The sequence below is a fragment of the Schistocerca gregaria genome, chromosome 3, assembly GCF_023897955.1.
Source record: "Schistocerca gregaria isolate iqSchGreg1 chromosome 3, iqSchGreg1.2, whole genome shotgun sequence".
Classification (NCBI taxonomy): domain Eukaryota; kingdom Metazoa; phylum Arthropoda; class Insecta; order Orthoptera; family Acrididae; genus Schistocerca; species Schistocerca gregaria.
In genome coordinates, this window is record NC_064922.1 from 679,861,513 (window position 1) to 679,885,154 (window position 23,642).

General features: G+C 42.3%; 13 non-coding genes across 13 annotated transcripts; all 13 read right to left on the reverse strand.

The window, feature by feature from the left end:
- Positions 1–405: 405 nt before the first annotated feature.
- On the reverse strand, positions 406–524 carry LOC126357110 (U5 spliceosomal RNA). Its single transcript, XR_007566093.1, has one exon. It is a non-coding gene; the product is annotated as a U5 spliceosomal RNA (small nuclear RNA).
- Positions 525–1,460: 936 nt separating this feature from the next.
- On the reverse strand, positions 1,461–1,667 carry LOC126356989 (small nucleolar RNA U3). The gene has a single exon (XR_007565988.1). It is a non-coding gene; the product is annotated as a small nucleolar RNA U3 (small nucleolar RNA).
- A 2,569-nt stretch (positions 1,668–4,236) lies between these two features.
- Positions 4,237–4,355, reverse strand: LOC126357111 (U5 spliceosomal RNA). Its single transcript, XR_007566094.1, has one exon. It is a non-coding gene; the product is annotated as a U5 spliceosomal RNA (small nuclear RNA).
- Positions 4,356–5,291: 936 nt separating this feature from the next.
- Positions 5,292–5,498, reverse strand: LOC126356938 (small nucleolar RNA U3). The gene has a single exon (XR_007565943.1). It is a non-coding gene; the product is annotated as a small nucleolar RNA U3 (small nucleolar RNA).
- Positions 5,499–8,066: 2,568 nt separating this feature from the next.
- On the reverse strand, positions 8,067–8,185 carry LOC126357113 (U5 spliceosomal RNA). The gene has a single exon (XR_007566096.1). It is a non-coding gene; the product is annotated as a U5 spliceosomal RNA (small nuclear RNA).
- A 936-nt stretch (positions 8,186–9,121) lies between these two features.
- On the reverse strand, positions 9,122–9,328 carry LOC126356911 (small nucleolar RNA U3). The gene has a single exon (XR_007565919.1). It is a non-coding gene; the product is annotated as a small nucleolar RNA U3 (small nucleolar RNA).
- Positions 9,329–11,897: 2,569 nt separating this feature from the next.
- LOC126357114 (U5 spliceosomal RNA) lies at positions 11,898–12,016 on the reverse strand. Its single transcript, XR_007566097.1, has one exon. It is a non-coding gene; the product is annotated as a U5 spliceosomal RNA (small nuclear RNA).
- Positions 12,017–12,952: 936 nt separating this feature from the next.
- On the reverse strand, positions 12,953–13,159 carry LOC126356939 (small nucleolar RNA U3). Its single transcript, XR_007565944.1, has one exon. It is a non-coding gene; the product is annotated as a small nucleolar RNA U3 (small nucleolar RNA).
- Positions 13,160–15,728: 2,569 nt separating this feature from the next.
- On the reverse strand, positions 15,729–15,847 carry LOC126357115 (U5 spliceosomal RNA). The gene has a single exon (XR_007566098.1). It is a non-coding gene; the product is annotated as a U5 spliceosomal RNA (small nuclear RNA).
- A 936-nt stretch (positions 15,848–16,783) lies between these two features.
- On the reverse strand, positions 16,784–16,990 carry LOC126356996 (small nucleolar RNA U3). Its single transcript, XR_007565994.1, has one exon. It is a non-coding gene; the product is annotated as a small nucleolar RNA U3 (small nucleolar RNA).
- A 2,569-nt stretch (positions 16,991–19,559) lies between these two features.
- Positions 19,560–19,678, reverse strand: LOC126357116 (U5 spliceosomal RNA). The gene has a single exon (XR_007566099.1). It is a non-coding gene; the product is annotated as a U5 spliceosomal RNA (small nuclear RNA).
- A 936-nt stretch (positions 19,679–20,614) lies between these two features.
- On the reverse strand, positions 20,615–20,821 carry LOC126356913 (small nucleolar RNA U3). The gene has a single exon (XR_007565920.1). It is a non-coding gene; the product is annotated as a small nucleolar RNA U3 (small nucleolar RNA).
- Positions 20,822–23,390: 2,569 nt separating this feature from the next.
- On the reverse strand, positions 23,391–23,509 carry LOC126357117 (U5 spliceosomal RNA). The gene has a single exon (XR_007566100.1). It is a non-coding gene; the product is annotated as a U5 spliceosomal RNA (small nuclear RNA).
- Between the last annotated feature and the right edge of the window lie 133 nt (positions 23,510–23,642).

Here is a 23,642-nt window from a genome sequence, read left to right on the forward strand (position 1 = left end):
GAGTTTCCACAATTATGCCTCTTGTGCCTCACACACACACAAATGTAACAACTCTTCACAATACAAAGCATTCACCTTCACCTCTGCACAATATTGCCTGCCATACATTATCGCAAGCACCACTCACATTACAATTCCTTTATGCTATTTCCAGATTAGTCTCCTGCCATTTATACAACTCAGACATTAAATAGCTCTCTTTCTCTTTACACTATCGTCTAACACACTGCACGCCATTTCAGGGCAAATGTACTTGTTTCATTATACTGCGACATGGCCTGTTACAATTTCAAATCAAGCAAAAACATCTACCTGATCCAACGTGCTCCGCTACTCCACACAACACAATCTACCTCTTCCTATTTACGCACATTATTGCTTACATTACGTTTTACTTGTGATTGTGGCTCAGCAATAGCCGAGCACTACGAAAAATACATTACAGACTCATTTAATGTTCCCCTCCACGGAAATCTTTAGTAAAAGGCGAAAGATTTATTCGATTTGAAGGGAAACCAGAGTGCCGATCAACGCACTCACTTCCATACTTATGGCTGCTTCTCTAGTACTTCTGCGCGAGAACGCGGAAAATTCTTTCCCTCTTGTCCACTTCTCTACCGTCAACAGACTTCCAGTGTTATGCAAGCACAAACCGCAAAACTAACTGCCAACGCTGAAATACGTGTCTGCCAAATGAGGTCGCTATTACTCTTTACATAACTATTTTCATCATTTCTGTCACCATCCAAGCTGCTTCATTACCTCACCTGCCGCCAGATGGCAGCACGCCTAATTCCTGTCGGCGACCCACCGTTTGACATACAACGTTCGGCACACAACTGCCCGCAGTGCTCTGCATCTAACACTAATCTCTCTCCTCCCCACCACACTCGTTCACTGAAAAAACTGACAACTAGATAGTTCTTTGTACGCGAAACTAGGCCACATCAGACGCAACGTGTATGTAGATGTGTAGTGCAAGGGAAATATCCCCTGCTCCCACACAACTAATACTAGCTGACAACAGAAACAAAATTTCTGTCGATAGTATTTGAACCAGTCTTATTCATTTGCGAATTTCATGCATTCCTTCTTGCTGGTAACAGTGCCTTGCAAATCACTCAATTCATGTTTTCTAGCCAAACGTGCTGCTCCTGATTGTTTCGTACATCATGCATTAGTGGTCATTATCAAGACTGTGTTGTGTGTCAGCTTTTTATGGTCATCAATTGCACTCTGCTTGTGCTGCTCACTCATTCTTGTAACTCAAAGTACGTCGTTGTCATCCAATCCTAGCACTTGCAGCAGGACAAATCAACTGGCTCGTCACCGTGCCACTCGGGAAACTTCCGCAAGGCTTTCATGACATGTCGCAATCAAAGTCCTTCCACAACATTTCTGCAACGCGGCGGGTCACGATACCGAAAGTATGACTTATGCTTCTGATCTATAATAAAACCACCACTCGAAAAGCGCTACTCCCTTCCCACATCCCTCAGAATGTGGTGAACGATCATCGATTACAACCAAGATGCAATGAATCTCGGTCGCATGCCTCACGCTCAGGGACAGTGCTACCACTCATCATCGTGGTTGCGTCTACTCCAGCTTTGAACTAGAGAGAGTTGAAGACATACTACAGAAATGATCCTGTGAAGTATGATCTTGCTTGCAAGCTATCACCGCTCGCTACTTATGCCACGAGACCGTCAACACGCCCTACGAGAATACGACACACTCTTCACATTCGCGATTTACTTATCGAAGAATTACTTAAGCTCGGACATTCTGCAAAGAACCTAGTTCTACTCCTATTTGGCCGCCATGATCTAACCTTTCCTCACTCAACTATTCTGTGCGCTACCAGTGCTTTTTGCATCCGAAATCAGAGACCATTGCCTCAGGCGAGACTGTATGTAAACACCGCTTGCAGCTCCGGCCGCTAGATGGGGGCCTGGGGCACATACAGTAGCATTCTATGGCGCAAGCAGACATGCCAAATAGTCACTGAAAGAGAAACACACAAGAGGGCAGTCATAGGACACTTGTGCTTTCTTTAAAACCGCCTCTCTCTTCGAAAATTTTCGCACCGCAATAGCGTATTCACCTCGCCCTAACAGTGCCAACTCTTGTCGATATTTGGCCACTTCCTCTTTCGTTTCACCTTGCGTCTTACTTGATACCCCGCCCAACAGCTGCTGATACACGCTACACGCAATTAATGTGTTTCTCTCTGTATCTCTTTTCGCCTACCACGAGTATTGCTTTTCCTCACATGGCAATTATGAAAACACCCACAGCTAAACAAACACTTCCATTCAGCATCACGTCCATACTATCAGTCATACACCAGTAATTTCACAGCTACTTGCTCCACTAGTACATTTCTTAATGTTACTGTTAAACAGATGAAGAATCAAAGTATACAACAAGTCTCTATGAACATCACTGTCAGGACATTATACGCATACCATGCCCATCTTTATGCTTCAACTATGATGGCCCATGTGCTATGAATAAAGAAATTTCTCATCAAATATCAAATAATTTTACAACTATATAACTACTCCGACTAGCCCCTTACTAAAACTCTAGATGTTTAGCAATCCCGCCATCAATCTCAGAATAATCGCAAGCAGTGCTTTCATCCCATGAGCACTTCTTTGCAAACAAAACCACAAAACTACTTTTTATACTAGCTTCCTTGTCACAGTGAACAGGGAACTAATGCTAGTGCCCCAGTTTACTCAAAAACTTTTTCGCTTGCAACATATAAACAGCCAACTTGAACCTCTGGGATTTTCAAACACACACAGAAAACTTAATTCCACAGAAATTTAGGAGTAACAGTGGTTGCCTGACATTTTCATACATACTCAAATAGCTACTTCTATGCACTTCACACAATGTTCTCATCATGTTCCACCAGAGAACACAGTTATCACTATGAATGGATTCTGGTAAAAGAGCCTTCAAACCACAAACAGCCTGATCAAAGTGATTATCTCCACATCCTCTGCCAATATCATGTCACTCTATACCTGAGGAGGGAAACTACAATGCAGGGGAAGGAGCTTCGTTGTGAGCACTGTCCTGGTATTTCATCATTAACTCTTCTCAAGCCAAGTATGCACCACCTCTGTGTATGGCTGGGTCAATCAAAAAAGACAAGCAGCATCAACAACTCACAGGACACTATGAACATTTTTACCATTATCTGCACCACCTTCCACTGATTTACTGAAGAAGAAACTGCAAAGTCTGGCCAATTTTGTACACCAGTAATCTTGAAAACATTGGAGTCAACAGCAGATACATAGTTTCCAAGACTGTACCTAGGAACAACCCTTCAATTTCAAGATTTACATCTCACTGAGGCACATCACATCATACCCAAACTACACCTAGCAGGAAATTGCTACTCTATTCATTTCCAGCTATCTATGTCATATTCAACAAATGTCTCCCTCCCACCTACATCTTCTACAAAACTGAGTACATTGTTATGAACAAACAACCAATGCCATATTATGGCAACAATCCAGTGCCACTATTATCCACTCTCTTGAAAACAATTGAAATACTCATCCTGACCAACTATCCACCATCTTCAACCCAAATCTCACTCACACCATACCCACAAATCACAAACTTGTGCAGTAAAAATAATTTTGGGTTTCAAAACTCAATCTACTAATCACATACCAGTATTACTTACAACGCCTATCATTCATCATTCACTTCCAAATATCAGCTTATATGCTGTTGTGCAATTAAAGTGCAAATAAACACTAAACCATATAGCACTGAGGTATAGAAAGCGTTCACCAAGAGTTTCCACAATTATGCCTCTTGTGCCTCACACACACACAAATGTAACAACTCTTCACAATACAAAGCATTCACCTTCACCTCTGCACAATATTGCCTGCCATACATTATCGCAAGCACCACTCACATTACAATTCCTTTATGCTATTTCCAGATTAGTCTCCTGCCATTTATACAACTCAGACATTAAATAGCTCTCTTTCTCTTTACACTATCGTCTAACACACTGCACGCCATTTCAGGGCAAATGTACTTGTTTCATTATACTGCGACATGGCCTGTTACAATTTCAAATCAAGCAAAAACATCTACCTGATCCAACGTGCTCCGCTACTCCACACAACACAATCTACCTCTTCCTATTTACACACATTATTGCTTACATTACGTTTTACTTGTGATTGTGGCTCAGCAATAGCCGAGCACTACGAAAAATACATTACAGACTCATTTAATGTTCCCCTCCACGGAAATCTTTAGTAAAAGGCGAAAGATTTATTCGATTTGAAGGGAAACCAGAGTGCCGATCAACGCACTCACTTCCATACTTATGGCTGCTTCTCTAGTACTTCTGCGCGAGAACGCGGAAAATTCTTTCCCTCTTGTCCACTTCTCTACCGTCAACAGACTTCCAGTGCTATGCAAGCACAAACCGCAAAACTAACTGCCAACGCTGAAATACGTGTCTGCCAAATGAGGTCGCTATTACTCTTTACATAACTATTTTCATCATTTCTGTCACCATCCAAGCTGCTTCATTACCTCACCTGCCGCCAGATGGCAGCACGCCTAATTCCTGTCGGCGACCCACCGTTTGACATACAACGTTCGGCACACAACTGCCCGCAGTGCTCTGCATCTAACACTAATCTCTCTCCTCCCCACCACACTCGTTCACTGAAAAAACTGACAACTAGATAGTTCTTTGTACGCGAAACTAGGCCACATCAGACGCAACGTGTATGTAGATGTGTAGTGCAAGGGAAATATCCCCTGCTCCCACACAACTAATACTAGCTGACAACAGAAACAAAATTTCTGTCGATAGTATTTGAACCAGTCTTATTCATTTGCGAATTTCATGCATTCCTTCTTGCTGGTAACAGTGCCTTGCAAATCACTCAATTCATGTTTTCTAGCCAAACGTGCTGCTCCTGATTGTTTCGTACATCATGCATTAGTGGTCATTATCAAGACTGTGTTGTGTGTCAGCTTTTTATGGTCATCAATTGCACTCTGCTTGTGCTGCTCACTCATTCTTGTAACTCAAAGTACGTCGTTGTCATCCAATCCTAGCACTTGCAGCAGGACAAATCAACTGGCTCGTCACCGTGCCACTCGGGAAACTTCCGCAAGGCTTTCATGACATGTCGCAATCAAAGTCCTTCCACAACATTTCTGCAACGCGGCGGGTCACGATACCGAAAGTATGACTTATGCTTCTGATCTATAATAAAACCACCACTCGGAAAGCGCTACTCCCTTCCCACATCCCTCAGAATGTGGTGAACGATCATCGATTACAACCAAGATGCAATGAATCTCGGTCGCATGCCTCACGCTCAGGGACAGTGCTCCCACTCATCATCGTGGTTGCGTCTACTCCAGCTTTGAACTAGAGAGAGTTGAAGACATACTACAGAAATGATCCTGTGAAGTATGATCTTGCTTGCAAGCTATCACCGCTCGCTACTTATGCCACGAGACCGTCAACACGCCCTACGAGAATACGACACACTCTTCACATTCGCGATTTACTTATCGAAGAATTACTTAAGCTCGGACATTCTGCAAAGAACCTAGTTCTACTCCTATTTGGCCGCCATGATCTAACCTTTCCTCACTCAACTATTCTGTGCGCTACCAGTGCTTTTTGCATCCGAAATCAGAGACCATTGCCTCAGGCGAGACTGTATGTAAACACCGCTTGCAGCTCCGGCCGCTAGATGGGGGCCTGGGGCACATACAGTAGCATTCTATGGCGCAAGCAGACATGCCAAATAGTCACTGAAAGAGAAACACACAAGAGGGCAGTCATAGGACACTTGTGCTTTCTTTAAAACCGCCTCTCTCTTCGAAAATTTTCGCACCGCAATAGCGTATTCACCTCGCCCTAACAGTGCCAACTCTTGTCGATATTTGGCCACTTCCTCTTTCGTTTCACCTTGCGTCTTACTTGATACCTCGCCCAACAGCTGCTGATACACGCTACACGCAATTAATGTGTTTCTCTCTGTATCTCTTTTCGCCTACCACGAGTATTGCTTTTCCTCACATGGCAATTATGAAAACACCCACAGCTAAACAAACACTTCCATTCAGCATCACGTCCATACTATCAGTCATACACCAGTAATTTCACAGCTACTTGCTCCACTAATACATTTCTTAATGTTACTGTTAAACAGATGAAGAATCAAAGTATACAACAAGTCTCTATGAACATCACTGTCAGGACATTATACGCATACCATGCCCATCTTTATGCTTCAACTATGATGGCCCATGTGCTATGAATAAAGAAATTTCTCATCAAATATCAAATAATTTTACAACTATATAACTACTCCGACTAGCCCCTTACTAAAACTCTAGATGTTTAGCAATCCCGCCATCAATCTCAGAATAATCGCAAGCAGTGCTTTCATCCCATGAGCACTTCTTTGCAAACAAAACCACAAAACTACTTTTTATACTAGCTTCCTTGTCACAGTGAACAGGGAACTAATGCTAGTGCCCCAGTTTACTCAAAAACTTTTTCGCTTGCAACATATAAACAGCCAACTTGAACCTCTGGGATTTTCAAACACACACAGAAAACTTAATTCCACAGAAATTTAGGAGTAACAGTGGTTGCCTGACATTTTCATACATACTCAAATAGCTACTTCTATGCACTTCACACAATGTTCTCATCATGTTCCACCAGAGAACACAGTTATCACTATGAATGGATTCTGGTAAACGAGCCTTCAAACCACAAACAGCCTGATCAAAGTGATTATCTCCACATCCTCTGCCAATATCATGTCACTCTATACCTGAGGAGGGAAACTACAATGCAGGGGAAGGAGCTTCGTTGTGAGCACTGTCCTGGTATTTCATCATTAACTCTTCTCAAGCCAAGTATGCACCACCTCTGTGTATGGCTGGGTCAATCAAAAAAGACAAGCAGCATCAACAACTCACAGGACACTATGAACATTTTTACCATTATCTGCACCACCTTCCACTGATTTACTGAAGAAGAAACTGCAAAGTCTGGCCAATTTTGTACACCAGTAATCTTGAAAACATTGGAGTCAACAGCAGATACATAGTTTCCAAGACTGTACCTAGGAACAACCCTTCAATTTCAAGATTTACATCTCACTGAGGCACATCACATCATACCCAAACTACACCTAGCAGGAAATTGCTACTCTATTCATTTCCAGCTATCTATGTCATATTCAACAAATGTCTCCCTCCCACCTACATCTTCTACAAAACTGAGTACATTGTTATGAACAAACAACCAATGCCATATTATGGCAACAATCCAGTGCCACTATTATCCACTCTCTTGAAAACAATTGAAATACTCATCCTGACCAACTATCCACCATCTTCAACCCAAATCTCACTCACACCATACCCACAAATCACAAACTTGTGCAGTAAAAATAATTTTGGGTTTCAAAACTCAATCTACTAATCACATACCAGTATTACTTACAACGCCTATCATTCATCATTCACTTCCAAATATCAGCTTATATGCTGTTGTGCAATTAAAGTGCAAATAAACACTAACCATATAGCACTGAGGTATAGAAAGCGTTCACCAAGAGTTTCCACAATTATGCCTCTTGTGCCTCACACACACACAAATGTAACAACTCTTCACAATACAAAGCATTCACCTTCACCTCTGCACAATATTGCCTGCCATACATTATCGCAAGCACCACTCACATTACAATTCCTTTATGCTATTTCCAGATTAGTCTCCTGCCATTTATACAACTCAGACATTAAATAGCTCTCTTTCTCTTTACACTATCGTCTAACACACTGCACGCCATTTCAGGGCAAATGTACTTGTTTCATTATACTGCGACATGGCCTGTTACAATTTCAAATCAAGCAAAAACATCTACCTGATCCAACGTGCTCCGCTACTCCACACAACACAATCTACCTCTTCCTATTTACACACATTATTGCTTACATTACGTTTTACTTGTGATTGTGGCTCAGCAATAGCCGAGCACTACGAAAAATACATTACAGACTCATTTAATGTTCCCCTCCACGGAAATCTTTAGTAAAAGGCGAAAGATTTATTCGATTTGAAGGGAAACCAGAGTGCCGATCAACGCACTCACTTCCATACTTATGGCTGCTTCTCTAGTACTTCTGCGCGAGAACGCGGAAAATTCTTTCCCTCTTGTCCACTTCTCTACCGTCAACAGACTTCCAGTGCTATGCAAGCACAAACCGCAAAACTAACTGCCAACGCTGAAATACGTGTCTGCCAAATGAGGTCGCTATTACTCTTTACATAACTATTTTCATCATTTCTGTCACCATCCAAGCTGCTTCATTACCTCACCTGCCGCCAGATGGCAGCACGCCTAATTCCTGTCGGCGACCCACCGTTTGACATACAACGTTCGGCACACAACTGCCCGCAGTGCTCTGCATCTAACACTAATCTCTCTCCTCCCCACCACACTCGTTCACTGAAAAAACTGACAACTAGATAGTTCTTTGTACGCGAAACTAGGCCACATCAGACGCAACGTGTATGTAGATGTGTAGTGCAAGGGAAATATCCCCTGCTCCCACACAACTAATACTAGCTGACAACAGAAACAAAATTTCTGTCGATAGTATTTGAACCAGTCTTATTCATTTGCGAATTTCATGCATTCCTTCTTGCTGGTAACAGTGCCTTGCAAATCACTCAATTCATGTTTTCTAGCCAAACGTGCTGCTCCTGATTGTTTCGTACATCATGCATTAGTGGTCATTATCAAGACTGTGTTGTGTGTCAGCTTTTTATGGTCATCAATTGCACTCTGCTTGTGCTGCTCACTCATTCTTGTAACTCAAAGTACGTCGTTGTCATCCAATCCTAGCACTTGCAGCAGGACAAATCAACTGGCTCGTCACCGTGCCACTCGGGAAACTTCCGCAAGGCTTTCATGACATGTCGCAATCAAAGTCCTTCCACAACATTTCTGCAACGCGGCGGGTCACGATACCGAAAGTATGACTTATGCTTCTGATCTATAATAAAACCACCACTCGGAAAGCGCTACTCCCTTCCCACATCCCTCAGAATGTGGTGAACGATCATCGATTACAACCAAGATGCAATGAATCTCGGTCGCATGCCTCACGCTCAGGGACAGTGCTACCACTCATCATCGTGGTTGCGTCTACTCCAGCTTTGAACTAGAGAGAGTTGAAGACATACTACAGAAATGATCCTGTGAAGTATGATCTTGCTTGCAAGCTATCACCGCTCGCTACTTATGCCACGAGACCGTCAACACGCCCTACGAGAATACGACACACTCTTCACATTCGCGATTTACTTATCGAAGAATTACTTAAGCTCGGACATTCTGCAAAGAACCTAGTTCTACTCCTATTTGGCCGCCATGATCTAACCTTTCCTCACTCAACTATTCTGTGCGCTACCAGTGCTTTTTGCATCCGAAATCAGAGACCATTGCCTCAGGCGAGACTGTATGTAAACACCGCTTGCAGCTCCGGCCGCTAGATGGGGGCCTGGGGCACATACAGTAGCATTCTATGGCGCAAGCAGACATGCCAAATAGTCACTGAAAGAGAAACACACAAGAGGGCAGTCATAGGACACTTGTGCTTTCTTTAAAACCGCCTCTCTCTTCGAAAATTTTCGCACCGCAATAGCGTATTCACCTCGCCCTAACAGTGCCAACTCTTGTCGATATTTGGCCACTTCCTCTTTCGTTTCACCTTGCGTCTTACTTGATACCTCGCCCAACAGCTGCTGATACACGCTACACGCAATTAATGTGTTTCTCTCTGTATCTCTTTTCGCCTACCACGAGTATTGCTTTTCCTCACATGGCAATTATGAAAACACCCACAGCTAAACAAACACTTCCATTCAGCATCACGTCCATACTATCAGTCATACACCAGTAATTTCACAGCTACTTGCTCCACTAATACATTTCTTAATGTTACTGTTAAACAGATGAAGAATCAAAGTATACAACAAGTCTCTATGAACATCACTGTCAGGACATTATACGCATACCATGCCCATCTTTATGCTTCAACTATGATGGCCCATGTGCTATGAATAAAGAAATTTCTCATCAAATATCAAATAATTTTACAACTATATAACTACTCCGACTAGCCCCTTACTAAAACTCTAGATGTTTAGCAATCCCGCCATCAATCTCAGAATAATCGCAAGCAGTGCTTTCATCCCATGAGCACTTCTTTGCAAACAAAACCACAAAACTACTTTTTATACTAGCTTCCTTGTCACAGTGAACAGGGAACTAATGCTAGTGCCCCAGTTTACTCAAAAACTTTTTCGCTTGCAACATATAAACAGCCAACTTGAACCTCTGGGATTTTCAAACACACACAGAAAACTTAATTCCACAGAAATTTAGGAGTAACAGTGGTTGCCTGACATTTTCATACATACTCAAATAGCTACTTCTATGCACTTCACACAATGTTCTCATCATGTTCCACCAGAGAACACAGTTATCACTATGAATGGATTCTGGTAAAAGAGCCTTCAAACCACAAACAGCCTGATCAAAGTGATTATCTCCACATCCTCTGCCAATATCATGTCACTCTATACCTGAGGAGGGAAACTACAATGCAGGGGAAGGAGCTTCGTTGTGAGCACTGTCCTGGTATTTCATCATTAACTCTTCTCAAGCCAAGTATGCACCACCTCTGTGTATGGCTGGGTCAATCAAAAAAGACAAGCAGCATCAACAACTCACAGGACACTATGAACATTTTTACCATTATCTGCACCACCTTCCACTGATTTACTGAAGAAGAAACTGCAAAGTCTGGCCAATTTTGTACACCAGTAATCTTGAAAACATTGGAGTCAACAGCAGATACATAGTTTCCAAGACTGTACCTAGGAACAACCCTTCAATTTCAAGATTTACATCTCACTGAGGCACATCACATCATACCCAAACTACACCTAGCAGGAAATTGCTACTCTATTCATTTCCAGCTATCTATGTCATATTCAACAAATGTCTCCCTCCCACCTACATCTTCTACAAAACTGAGTACATTGTTATGAACAAACAACCAATGCCATATTATGGCAACAATCCAGTGCCACTATTATCCACTCTCTTGAAAACAATTGAAATACTCATCCTGACCAACTATCCACCATCTTCAACCCAAATCTCACTCACACCATACCCACAAATCACAAACTTGTGCAGTAAAAATAATTTTGGGTTTCAAAACTCAATCTACTAATCACATACCAGTATTACTTACAACGCCTATCATTCATCATTCACTTCCAAATATCAGCTTATATGCTGTTGTGCAATTAAAGTGCAAATAAACACTAAACCATATAGCACTGAGGTATAGAAAGCGTTCACCAAGAGTTTCCACAATTATGCCTCTTGTGCCTCACACACACACAAATGTAACAACTCTTCACAATACAAAGCATTCACCTTCACCTCTGCACAATATTGCCTGCCATACATTATCGCAAGCACCACTCACATTACAATTCCTTTATGCTATTTCCAGATTAGTCTCCTGCCATTTATACAACTCAGACATTAAATAGCTCTCTTTCTCTTTACACTATCGTCTAACACACTGCACGCCATTTCAGGGCAAATGTACTTGTTTCATTATACTGCGACATGGCCTGTTACAATTTCAAATCAAGCAAAAACATCTACCTGATCCAACGTGCTCCGCTACTCCACACAACACAATCTACCTCTTCCTATTTACACACATTATTGCTTACATTACGTTTTACTTGTGATTGTGGCTCAGCAATAGCCGAGCACTACGAAAAATACATTACAGACTCATTTAATGTTCCCCTCCACGGAAATCTTTAGTAAAAGGCGAAAGATTTATTCGATTTGAAGGGAAACCAGAGTGCCGATCAACGCACTCACTTCCATACTTATGGCTGCTTCTCTAGTACTTCTGCGCGAGAACGCGGAAAATTCTTTCCCTCTTGTCCACTTCTCTACCGTCAACAGTCTTCCAGTGCTATGCAAGCACAAACCGCAAAACTAACTGCCAACGCTGAAATACGTGTCTGCCAAATGAGGTCGCTATTACTCTTTACATAACTATTTTCATCATTTCTGTCACCATCCAAGCTGCTTCATTACCTCACCTGCCGCCAGATGGCAGCACGCCTAATTCCTGTCGGCGACCCACCGTTTGACATACAACGTTCGGCACACAACTGCCCGCAGTGCTCTGCATCTAACACTAATCTCTCTCCTCCCCACCACACTCGTTCACTGAAAAAACTGACAACTAGATAGTTCTTTGTACGCGAAACTAGGCCACATCAGACGCAACGTGTATGTAGATGTGTAGTGCAAGGGAAATATCCCCTGCTCCCACACAACTAATACTAGCTGACAACAGAAACAAAATTTCTGTCGATAGTATTTGAACCAGTCTTATTCATTTGCGAATTTCATGCATTCCTTCTTGCTGGTAACAGTGCCTTGCAAATCACTCAATTCATGTTTTCTAGCCAAACGTGCTGCTCCTGATTGTTTCGTACATCATGCATTAGTGGTCATTATCAAGACTGTGTTGTGTGTCAGCTTTTTATGGTCATCAATTGCACTCTGCTTGTGCTGCTCACTCATTCTTGTAACTCAAAGTACGTCGTTGTCATCCAATCCTAGCACTTGCAGCAGGACAAATCAACTGGCTCGTCACCGTGCCACTCGGGAAACTTCCGCAAGGCTTTCATGACATGTCGCAATCAAAGTCCTTCCACAACATTTCTGCAACGCGGCGGGTCACGATACCGAAAGTATGACTTATGCTTCTGATCTATAATAAAACCACCACTCGGAAAGCGCTACTCCCTTCCCACATCCCTCAGAATGTGGTGAACGATCATCGATTACAACCAAGATGCAATGAATCTCGGTCGCATGCCTCACGCTCAGGGACAGTGCTCCCACTCATCATCGTGGTTGCGTCTACTCCAGCTTTGAACTAGAGAGAGTTGAAGACATACTACAGAAATGATCCTGTGAAGTATGATCTTGCTTGCAAGCTATCACCGCTCGCTACTTATGCCACGAGACCGTCAACACGCCCTACGAGAATACGACACACTCTTCACATTCGCGATTTACTTATCGAAGAATTACTTAAGCTCGGACATTCTGCAAAGAACCTAGTTCTACTCCTATTTGGCCGCCATGATCTAACCTTTCCTCACTCAACTATTCTGTGCGCTACCAGTGCTTTTTGCATCCGAAATCAGAGACCATTGCCTCAGGCGAGACTGTATGTAAACACCGCTTGCAGCTCCGGCCGCTAGATGGGGGCCTGGGGCACATACAGTAGCATTCTATGGCGCAAGCAGACATGCCAAATAGTCACTGAAAGAGAAACACACAAGAGGGCAGTCATAGGACACTTGTGCTTTCTTTAAAACCGCCTCTCTCTTCGAAAATTTTCGCACCGCAATAGCGTATTCACCTCGCCCTAACAGTGCCAACTCTTGTCGATATTTGGCCACTTCCTCTTTCGTTTCACCTTGCGTCTTACTTGATACCCCGCCCAACAGCTGCTGATACACGCTACACGCAATTAATGTGTTTCTCTCTGTATCTCTTTTCGCCTACCACGAGTATTGCTTTTCCTCACATGGCAATTATGAAAACACCCACAGCTAAACAAACACTTCCATTCAGCATCACGTCCATACTATCAGTCATACACCAGTAATTTCACAGCTACTTGCTCCACTAATACATTTCTTAATGTTACTGTTAAACAGATGAAGAATCAAAGTATACAACAAGTCTCTATGAACATCACTGTCAGGACATTATACGCATACCATGCCCATCTTTATGCTTCAACTATGATGGCCCATGTGCTATGAATAAAGAAATTTCTCATCAAATATCAAATAATTTTACAACTATATAACTACTCCGACTAGCCCCTTACTAAAACTCTAGATGTTTAGCAATCCCGCCATCAATCTCAGAATAATCGCAAGCAGTGCTTTCATCCCATGAGCACTTCTTTGCAAACAAAACCACAAAACTACTTTTTATACTAGCTTCCTTGTCACAGTGAACAGGGAACTAATGCTAGTGCCCCAGTTTACTCAAAAACTTTTTCGCTTGCAACATATAAACAGCCAACTTGAACCTCTGGGATTTTCAAACACACACAGAAAACTTAATTCCACAGAAATTTAGGAGTAACAGTGGTTGCCTGACATTTTCATACATACTCAAATAGCTACTTCTATGCACTTCACACAATGTTCTCATCATGTTCCACCAGAGAACACAGTTATCACTATGAATGGATTCTGGTAAAAGAGCCTTCAAACCACAAACAGCCTGATCAAAGTGATTATCTCCACATCCTCTGCCAATATCATGTCACTCTATACCTGAGGAGGGAAACTACAATGCAGGGGAAGGAGCTTCGTTGTGAGCACTGTCCTGCTATTTCATCATTTACTCTTCTCAAGCCAAGTATGCACCACCTCTGTGTATGGCTGGGTCAATCAAAAAAGACAAGCAGCATCAACAACTCACAGGACACTATGAACATTTTTACCATTATCTGCACCACCTTCCACTGATTTACTGAAGAAGAAACTGCAAAGTCTGGCCAATTTTGTACACCAGTAATCTTGAAAACATTGGAGTCAACAGCACATACATAGTTTCCAAGACTGTACCTAGGAACAACCCTTCAATTTCAAGATTTACATCTCACTGAGGCACATCACATCATACCCAAACTACACCTAGCAGGAAATTGCTACTCTATTCATTTCCAGCTATCTATGTCATATTCAACAAATGTCTCCCTCCCACCTACATCTTCTACAAAACTGAGTACATTGTTATGAACAAACAACCAATGCCATATTATGGCAACAATCCAGTGCCACTATTATCCACTCTCTTGAAAACAATTGAAATACTCATCCTGACCAACTATCCACCATCTTCAACCCAAATCTCACTCACACCATACCCACAAATCACAAACTTGTGCAGTAAAAATAATTTTGGGTTTCAAAACTCAATCTACTAATCACATACCAGTATTACTTACAACGCCTATCATTCATCATTCACTTCCAAATATCAGCTTATATGCTGTTGTGCAATTAAAGTGCAAATAAACACTAAACCATATAGCACTGAGGTATAGAAAGCGTTCACCAAGAGTTTCCACAATTATGCCTCTTGTGCCTCACACACACACAAATGTAACAACTCTTCACAATACAAAGCATTCACCTTCACCTCTGCACAATATTGCCTGCCATACATTATCGCAAGCACCACTCACATTACAATTCCTTTATGCTATTTCCAGATTAGTCTCCTGCCATTTATACAACTCAGACATTAAATAGCTCTCTTTCTCTTTACACTATCGTCTAACACACTGCACGCCATTTCAGGGCAAATGTACTTGTTTCATTATACTGCGACATGGCCTGTTACAATTTCAAATCAAGCAAAAACATCTACCTGATCCAACGTGCTCCGCTACTCCACACAACACAATCTACCTCTTCCTATTTACACACATTATTGCTTACATTACGTTTTACTTGTGATTGTGGCTCAGCAATAGCCGAGCACTACGAAAAATACATTACAGACTCATTTAATGTTCCCCTCCACGGAAATCTTTAGTAAAAGGCGAAAGATTTATTCGATTTGAAGGGAAACCAGAGTGCCGATCAACGCACTCACTTCCATACTTATGGCTGCTTCTCTAGTACTTCTGCGCGAGAACGCGGAAAATTCTTTCCCTCTTGTCCACTTCTCTACCGTCAACAGACTTCCAGTGCTATGCAAGCACAAACCGCAAAACTAACTGCCAACGCTGAAATACGTGTCTGCCAAATGAGGTCGCTATTACTCTTTACATAACTATTTTCATCATTTCTGTCACCATCCAAGCTGCTTCATTACCTCACCTGCCGCCAGATGGCAGCACGCCTAATTCCTGTCGGCGACCCACCGTTTGACATACAACGTTCGGCACACAACTGCCCGCAGTGCTCTGCATCTAACACTAATCTCTCTCCTCCCCACCACACTCGTTCACTGAAAAAACTGACAACTAGATAGTTCTTTGTACGCGAAACTAGGCCACATCAGACGCAACGTGTATGTAGATGTGTAGTGCAAGGGAAATATCCCCTGCTCCCACACAACTAATACTAGCTGACAACAGAAACAAAATTTCTGTCGATAGTATTTGAACCAGTCTTATTCATTTGCGAATTTCATGCATTCCTTCTTGCTGGTAACAGTGCCTTGCAAATCACTCAATTCATGTTTTCTAGCCAAACGTGCTGCTCCTGATTGTTTCGTACATCATGCATTAGTGGTCATTATCAAGACTGTGTTGTGTGTCAGCTTTTTATGGTCATCAATTGCACTCTGCTTGTGCTGCTCACTCATTCTTGTAACTCAAAGTACGTCGTTGTCATCCAATCCTAGCACTTGCAGCAGGACAAATCAACTGGCTCGTCACCGTGCCACTCGGGAAACTTCCGCAAGGCTTTCATGACATGTCGCAATCAAAGTCCTTCCACAACATTTCTGCAACGCGGCGGGTCACGATACCGAAAGTATGACTTATGCTTCTGATCTATAATAAAACCACCACTCGAAAAGCGCTACTCCCTTCCCACATCCCTCAGAATGTGGTGAACGATCATCGATTACAACCAAGATGCAATGAATCTCGGTCGCATGCCTCACGCTCAGGGACAGTGCTACCACTCATCATCGTGGTTGCGTCTACTCCAGCTTTGAACTAGAGAGAGTTGAAGCCATACTACAGAAATGATCCTGTGAAGTATGATCTTGCTTGCAAGCTATCACCGCTCGCTACTTATGCCACGAGACCGTCAACACGCCCTACGAGAATACGACACACTCTTCACATTTGCGATTTACTTATCGAAGAATTACTTAAGCTCGGACATTCTGCAAAGAACCTAGTTCTACTCCTATTTGGCCGCCATGATCTAACCTTTCCTCACTCAACTATTCTGTGCGCTACCAGTGCTTTTTGCATCCGAAATCAGAGACCATTGCCTCAGGCGAGACTGTATGTAAACACCGCTTGCAGCTCCGGCCGCTAGATGGGGGCCTGGGGCACATACAGTAGCATTCTATGGCGCAAGCAGACATGCCAAATAGTCACTGAAAGAGAAACACACAAGAGGGCAGTCATAGGACACTTGTGCTTTCTTTAAAACCGCCTCTCTCTTCGAAAATTTTCGCACCGCAATAGCGTATTCACCTCGCCCTAACAGTGCCAACTCTTGTCGATATTTGGCCACTTCCTCTTTCGTTTCACCTTGCGTCTTACTTGATACCCCGCCCAACAGCTGCTGATACACGCTACACGCAATTAATGTGTTTCTCTCTGTATCTCTTTTCGCCTACCACGAGTATTGCTTTTCCTCACATGGCAATTATGAAAACACCCACAGCTAAACAAACACTTCCATTCAGCATCACGTCCATACTATCAGTCATACACCAGTAATTTCACAGCTACTTGCTCCACTAGTACATTTCTTAATGTTACTGTTAAACAGATGAAGAATCAAAGTATACAACAAGTCTCTATGAACATCACTGTCAGGACATTATACGCATACCATGCCCATCTTTATGCTTCAACTATGATGGCCCATGTGCTATGAATAAAGAAATTTCTCATCAAATATCAAATAATTTTACAACTATATAACTACTCCGACTAGCCCCTTACTAAAACTCTAGATGTTTAGCAATCCCGCCATCAATCTCAGAATAATCGCAAGCAGTGCTTTCATCCCATGAGCACTTCTTTGCAAACAAAACCACAAAACTACTTTTTATACTAGCTTCCTTGTCACAGTGAACAGGGAACTAATGCTAGTGCCCCAGTTTACTCAAAAACTTTTTCGCTTGCAACATATAAACAGCCAACTTGAACCTCTGGGATTTTCAAACACACACAGAAAACTTAATTCCACAGAAATTTAGGAGTAACAGTGGTTGCCTGACATTTTCATACATACTCAAATAGCTACTTCTATGCACTTCACACAATGTTCTCATCATGTTCCACCAGAGAACACAGTTATCACTATGAATGGATTCTGGTAAAAGAGCCTTCAAACCACAAACAGCCTGATCAAAGTGATTATCTCCACATCCTCTGCCAATATCATGTCACTCTATACCTGAGGAGGGAAACTACAATGCAGGGGAAGGAGCTTCGTTGTGAGCACTGTCCTGGTATTTCATCATTAACTCTTCTCAAGCCAAGTATGCACCACCTCTGTGTATGGCTGGGTCAATCAAAAAAGACAAGCAGCATCAACAACTCACAGGACACTATGAACATTTTTACCATTATCTGCACCACCTTCCACTGATTTACTGAAGAAGAAACTGCAAAGTCTGGCCAATTTTGTACACCAGTAATCTTGAAAACATTGGAGTCAACAGCAGATACATAGTTTCCAAGACTGTACCTAGGAACAACCCTTCAATTTCAAGATTTACATCTCACTGAGGCACATCACATCATACCCAAACTACACCTAGCAGGAAATTGCTACTCTATTCATTTCCAGCTATCTATGTCATATTCAACAAATGTCTCCCTCCCACCTACATCTTCTACAAAACTGAGTACATTGTTATGAACAAACAACCAATGCCATATTATGGCAACAATCCAGTGCCACTATTATCCACTCTCTTGAAAACAATTGAAATACTCATCCTGACCAACTATCCACCATCTTCAACCCAAATCTCACTCACACCATACCCACAAATCACAAACTTGTGCAGTAAAAATAATTTTGGGTTTCAAAACTCAATCTACTAATCACATACCAGTATTACTTACAACGCCTATCATTCATCATTCACTTCCAAATATCAGCTTATATGCTGTTGTGCAATTAAAGTGCAAATAAACACTAAACCATATAGCACTGAGGTATAGAAAGCGTTCACCAAGAGTTTCCACAATTATGCCTCTTGTGCCTCACACACACACAAATGTAACAACTCTTCACAATACAAAGCATTCACCTTCACCTCTGCACAATATTGCCTGCCATACATTATCGCAAGCACCACTCACATTACAATTCCTTTATGCTATTTCCAGATTAGTCTCCTGCCATTTATACAACTCAGACATTAAATAGCTCTCTTTCTCTTTACACTATCGTCTAACACACTGCACGCCATTTCAGGGCAAATGTACTTGTTTCATTATACTGCGACATGGCCTGTTACAATTTCAAATCAAGCAAAAACATCTACCTGATCCAACGTGCTCCGCTACTCCACACAACACAATCTACCTCTTCCTATTTACACACATTATTGCTTACATTACGTTTTACTTGTGATTGTGGCTCAGCAATAGCCGAGCACTACGAAAAATACATTACAGACTCATTTAATGTTCCCCTCCACGGAAATCTTTAGTAAAAGGCGAAAGATTTATTCGATTTGAAGGGAAACCAGAGTGCCGATCAACGCACTCACTTCCATACTTATGGCTGCTTCTCTAGTACTTCTGCGCGAGAACGCGGAAAATTCTTTCCCTCTTGTCCACTTCTCTACCGTCAACAGACTTCCAGTGCTATGCAAGCACAAACCGCAAAACTAACTGCCAACGCTGAAATACGTGTCTGCCAAATGAGGTCGCTATTACTCTTTACATAACTATTTTCATCATTTCTGTCACCATCCAAGCTGCTTCATTACCTCACCTGCCGCCAGATGGCAGCACGCCTAATTCCTGTCGGCGACCCACCGTTTGACATACAACGTTCGGCACACAACTGCCCGCAGTGCTCTGCATCTAACACTAATCTCTCTCCTCCCCACCACACTCGTTCACTGAAAAAACTGACAACTAGATAGTTCTTTGTACGCGAAACTAGGCCACATCAGACGCAACGTGTATGTAGATGTGTAGTGCAAGGGAAATATCCCCTGCTCCCACACAACTAATACTAGCTGACAACAGAAACAAAATTTCTGTCGATAGTATTTGAACCAGTCTTATTCATTTGCGAATTTCATGCATTCCTTCTTGCTGGTAACAGTGCCTTGCAAATCACTCAATTCATGTTTTCTAGCCAAACGTGCTGCTCCTGATTGTTTCGTACATCATGCATTAGTGGTCATTATCAAGACTGTGTTGTGTGTCAGCTTTTTATGGTCATCAATTGCACTCTGCTTGTGCTGCTCACTCATTCTTGTAACTCAAAGTACGTCGTTGTCATCCAATCCTAGCACTTGCAGCAGGACAAATCAACTGGCTCGTCACCGTGCCACTCGGGAAACTTCCGCAAGGCTTTCATGACATGTCGCAATCAAAGTCCTTCCACAACATTTCTGCAACGCGGCGGGTCACGATACCGAAAGTATGACTTATGCTTCTGATCTATAACAAAACCACCACTCGGAAAGCGCTACTCCCTTCCCACATCCCTCAGAATGTGGTGAACGATCATCGATTACAACCAAGATGCAATGAATCTCGGTCGCATGCCTCACGCTCAGGGACAGTGCTACCACTCATCATCGTGGTTGCGTCTACTCCAGCTTTGAACTAGAGAGAGTTGAAGACATACTACAGAAATGATCCTGTGAAGTATGATCTTGCTTGCAAGCTATCACCGCTCGCTACTTATGCCACGAGACCGTCAACACGCCCTACGAGAATACGACACACTCTTCACATTCGCGATTTACTTATCGAAGAATTACTTAAGCTCGGACATTCTGCAAAGAACCTAGTTCTACTCCTATTTGGCCGCCATGATCTAACCTTTCCTCACTCAACTATTCTGTGCGCTACCAGTGCTTTTTGCATCCGAAATCAGAGACCATTGCCTCAGGCGAGACTGTATGTAAACACCGCTTGCAGCTCCGGCCGCTAGATGGGGGCCTGGGGCACATACAGTAGCATTCTATGGCGCAAGCAGACATGCCAAATAGTCACTGAAAGAGAAACACACAAGAGGGCAGTCATAGGACACTTGTGCTTTCTTTAAAACCGCCTCTCTCTTCGAAAATTTTCGCACCGCAATAGCGTATTCACCTCGCCCTAACAGTGCCAACTCTTGTCGATATTTGGCCACTTCCTCTTTCGTTTCACCTTGCGTCTTACTTGATACCCCGCCCAACAGCTGCTGATACACGCTACACGCAATTAATGTGTTTCTCTCTGTATCTCTTTTCGCCTACCACGAGTATTGCTTTTCCTCACATGGCAATTATGAAAACACCCACAGCTAAACAAACACTTCCATTCAGCATCACGTCCATACTATCAGTCATACACCAGTAATTTCACAGCTACTTGCTCCACTAATACATTTCTTAATGTTACTGTTAAACAGATGAAGAATCAAAGTATACAACAAGTCTCTATGAACATCACTGTCAGGACATTATACGCATACCATGCCCATCTTTATGCTTCAACTATGATGGCCCATGTGCTATGAATAAAGAAATTTCTCATCAAATATCAAATAATTTTACAACTATATAACTACTCCGACTAGCCCCTTACTAAAACTCTAGATGTTTAGCAATCCCGCCATCAATCTCAGAATAATCGCAAGCAGTGCTTTCATCCCATGAGCACTTCTTTGCAAACAAAACCACAAAACTACTTTTTATACTAGCTTCCTTGTCACAGTGAACAGGGAACTAATGCTAGTGCCCCAGTTTACTCAAAAACTTTTTCGCTTGCAACATATAAACAGCCAACTTGAACCTCTGGGATTTTCAAACACACACAGAAAACTTAATTCCACAGAAATTTAGGAGTAACAGTGGTTGCCTGACATTTTCATACATACTCAAATAGCTACTTCTATGCACTTCACACAATGTTCTCATCATGTTCCACCAGAGAACACAGTTATCACTATGAATGGATTCTGGTAAAAGAGCCTTCAAACCACAAACAGCCTGATCAAAGTGATTATCTCCACATCCTCTGCCAATATCATGTCACTCTATACCTGAGGAGGGAAACTACAATGCAGGGGAAGGAGCTTCGTTGTGAGCACTGTCCTGGTATTTCATCATTAACTCTTCTCAAGCCAAGTATGCACCACCTCTGTGTATGGCTGGGTCAATCAAAAAAGACAAGCAGCATCAACAACTCACAGGACACTATGAACATTTTTACCATTATCTGCACCACCTTCCACTGATTTACTGAAGAAGAAACTGCAAAGTCTGGCCAATTTTGTACACCAGTAATCTTGAAAACATTGGAGTCAACAGCAGATACATAGTTTCCAAGACTGTACCTAGGAACAACCCTTCAATTTCAAGATTTACATCTCACTGAGGCACATCACATCATACCCAAACTACACCTAGCAGGAATTTGCTACTCTATTCATTTCCAGCTATCTATGTCATATTCAACAAATGTCTCCCTCCCACCTACATCTTCTACAAAACTGAGTACATTGTTATGAACAAACAACCAATGCCATATTATGGCAACAATCCAGTGCCACTATTATCCACTCTCTTGAAAACAATTGAAATACTCATCCTGACCAACTATCCACCATCTTCAACCCAAATCTCACTCACACCATACCCACAAATCACAAACTTGTGCAGTAAAAATAATTTTGGGTTTCAAAACTCAATCTACTAATCACATACCAGTATTACTTACAACGCCTATCATTCATCATTCACTTCCAAATATCAGCTTATATGCTGTTGTGCAATTAAAGTGCAAATAAACACTAAACCATATAGCACTGAGGTATAGAAAGCGTTCACCAAGAGTTTCCACAATTATGCCTCTTGTGCCTCACACACACACAAATGTAACAACTCTTCACAATACAAAGCATTCACCTTCACCTCTGCACAATATTGCCTGCCATACATTATCGCAAGCACCACTCACATTACAATTCCTTTATGCTATTTCCAGATTAGTCTCCTGCCATTTATACAACTCAGACATTAAATAGCTCTCTTTCTCTTTACACTATCGTCTAACACACTGCACGCCATTTCAGGGCAAATGTACTTGTTTCATTATACTGCGACATGGCCTGTTACAATTTCAAATCAAGCAAAAACATCTACCTGATCCAACGTGCTCCGCTACTCCACACAACACAATCTACCTCTTCCTATTTACGCACATTATTGCTTACATTACGTTTTACTTGTGATTGTGGCTCAGCAATAGCCGAGCACTACGAAAAATACATTACAGACTCATTTAATGTTCCCCTCCACGGAAATCTTTAGTAAAAGGCGAAAGATTTATTCGATTTGAAGGGAAACCAGAGTGCCGATCAACGCACTCACTTCCATACTTATGGCTGCTTCTCTAGTACTTCTGCGCGAGAACGCGGAAAATTCTTTCCCTCTTGTCCACTTCTCTACCGTCAACAGACTTCCAGTGTTATGCAAGCACAAACCGCA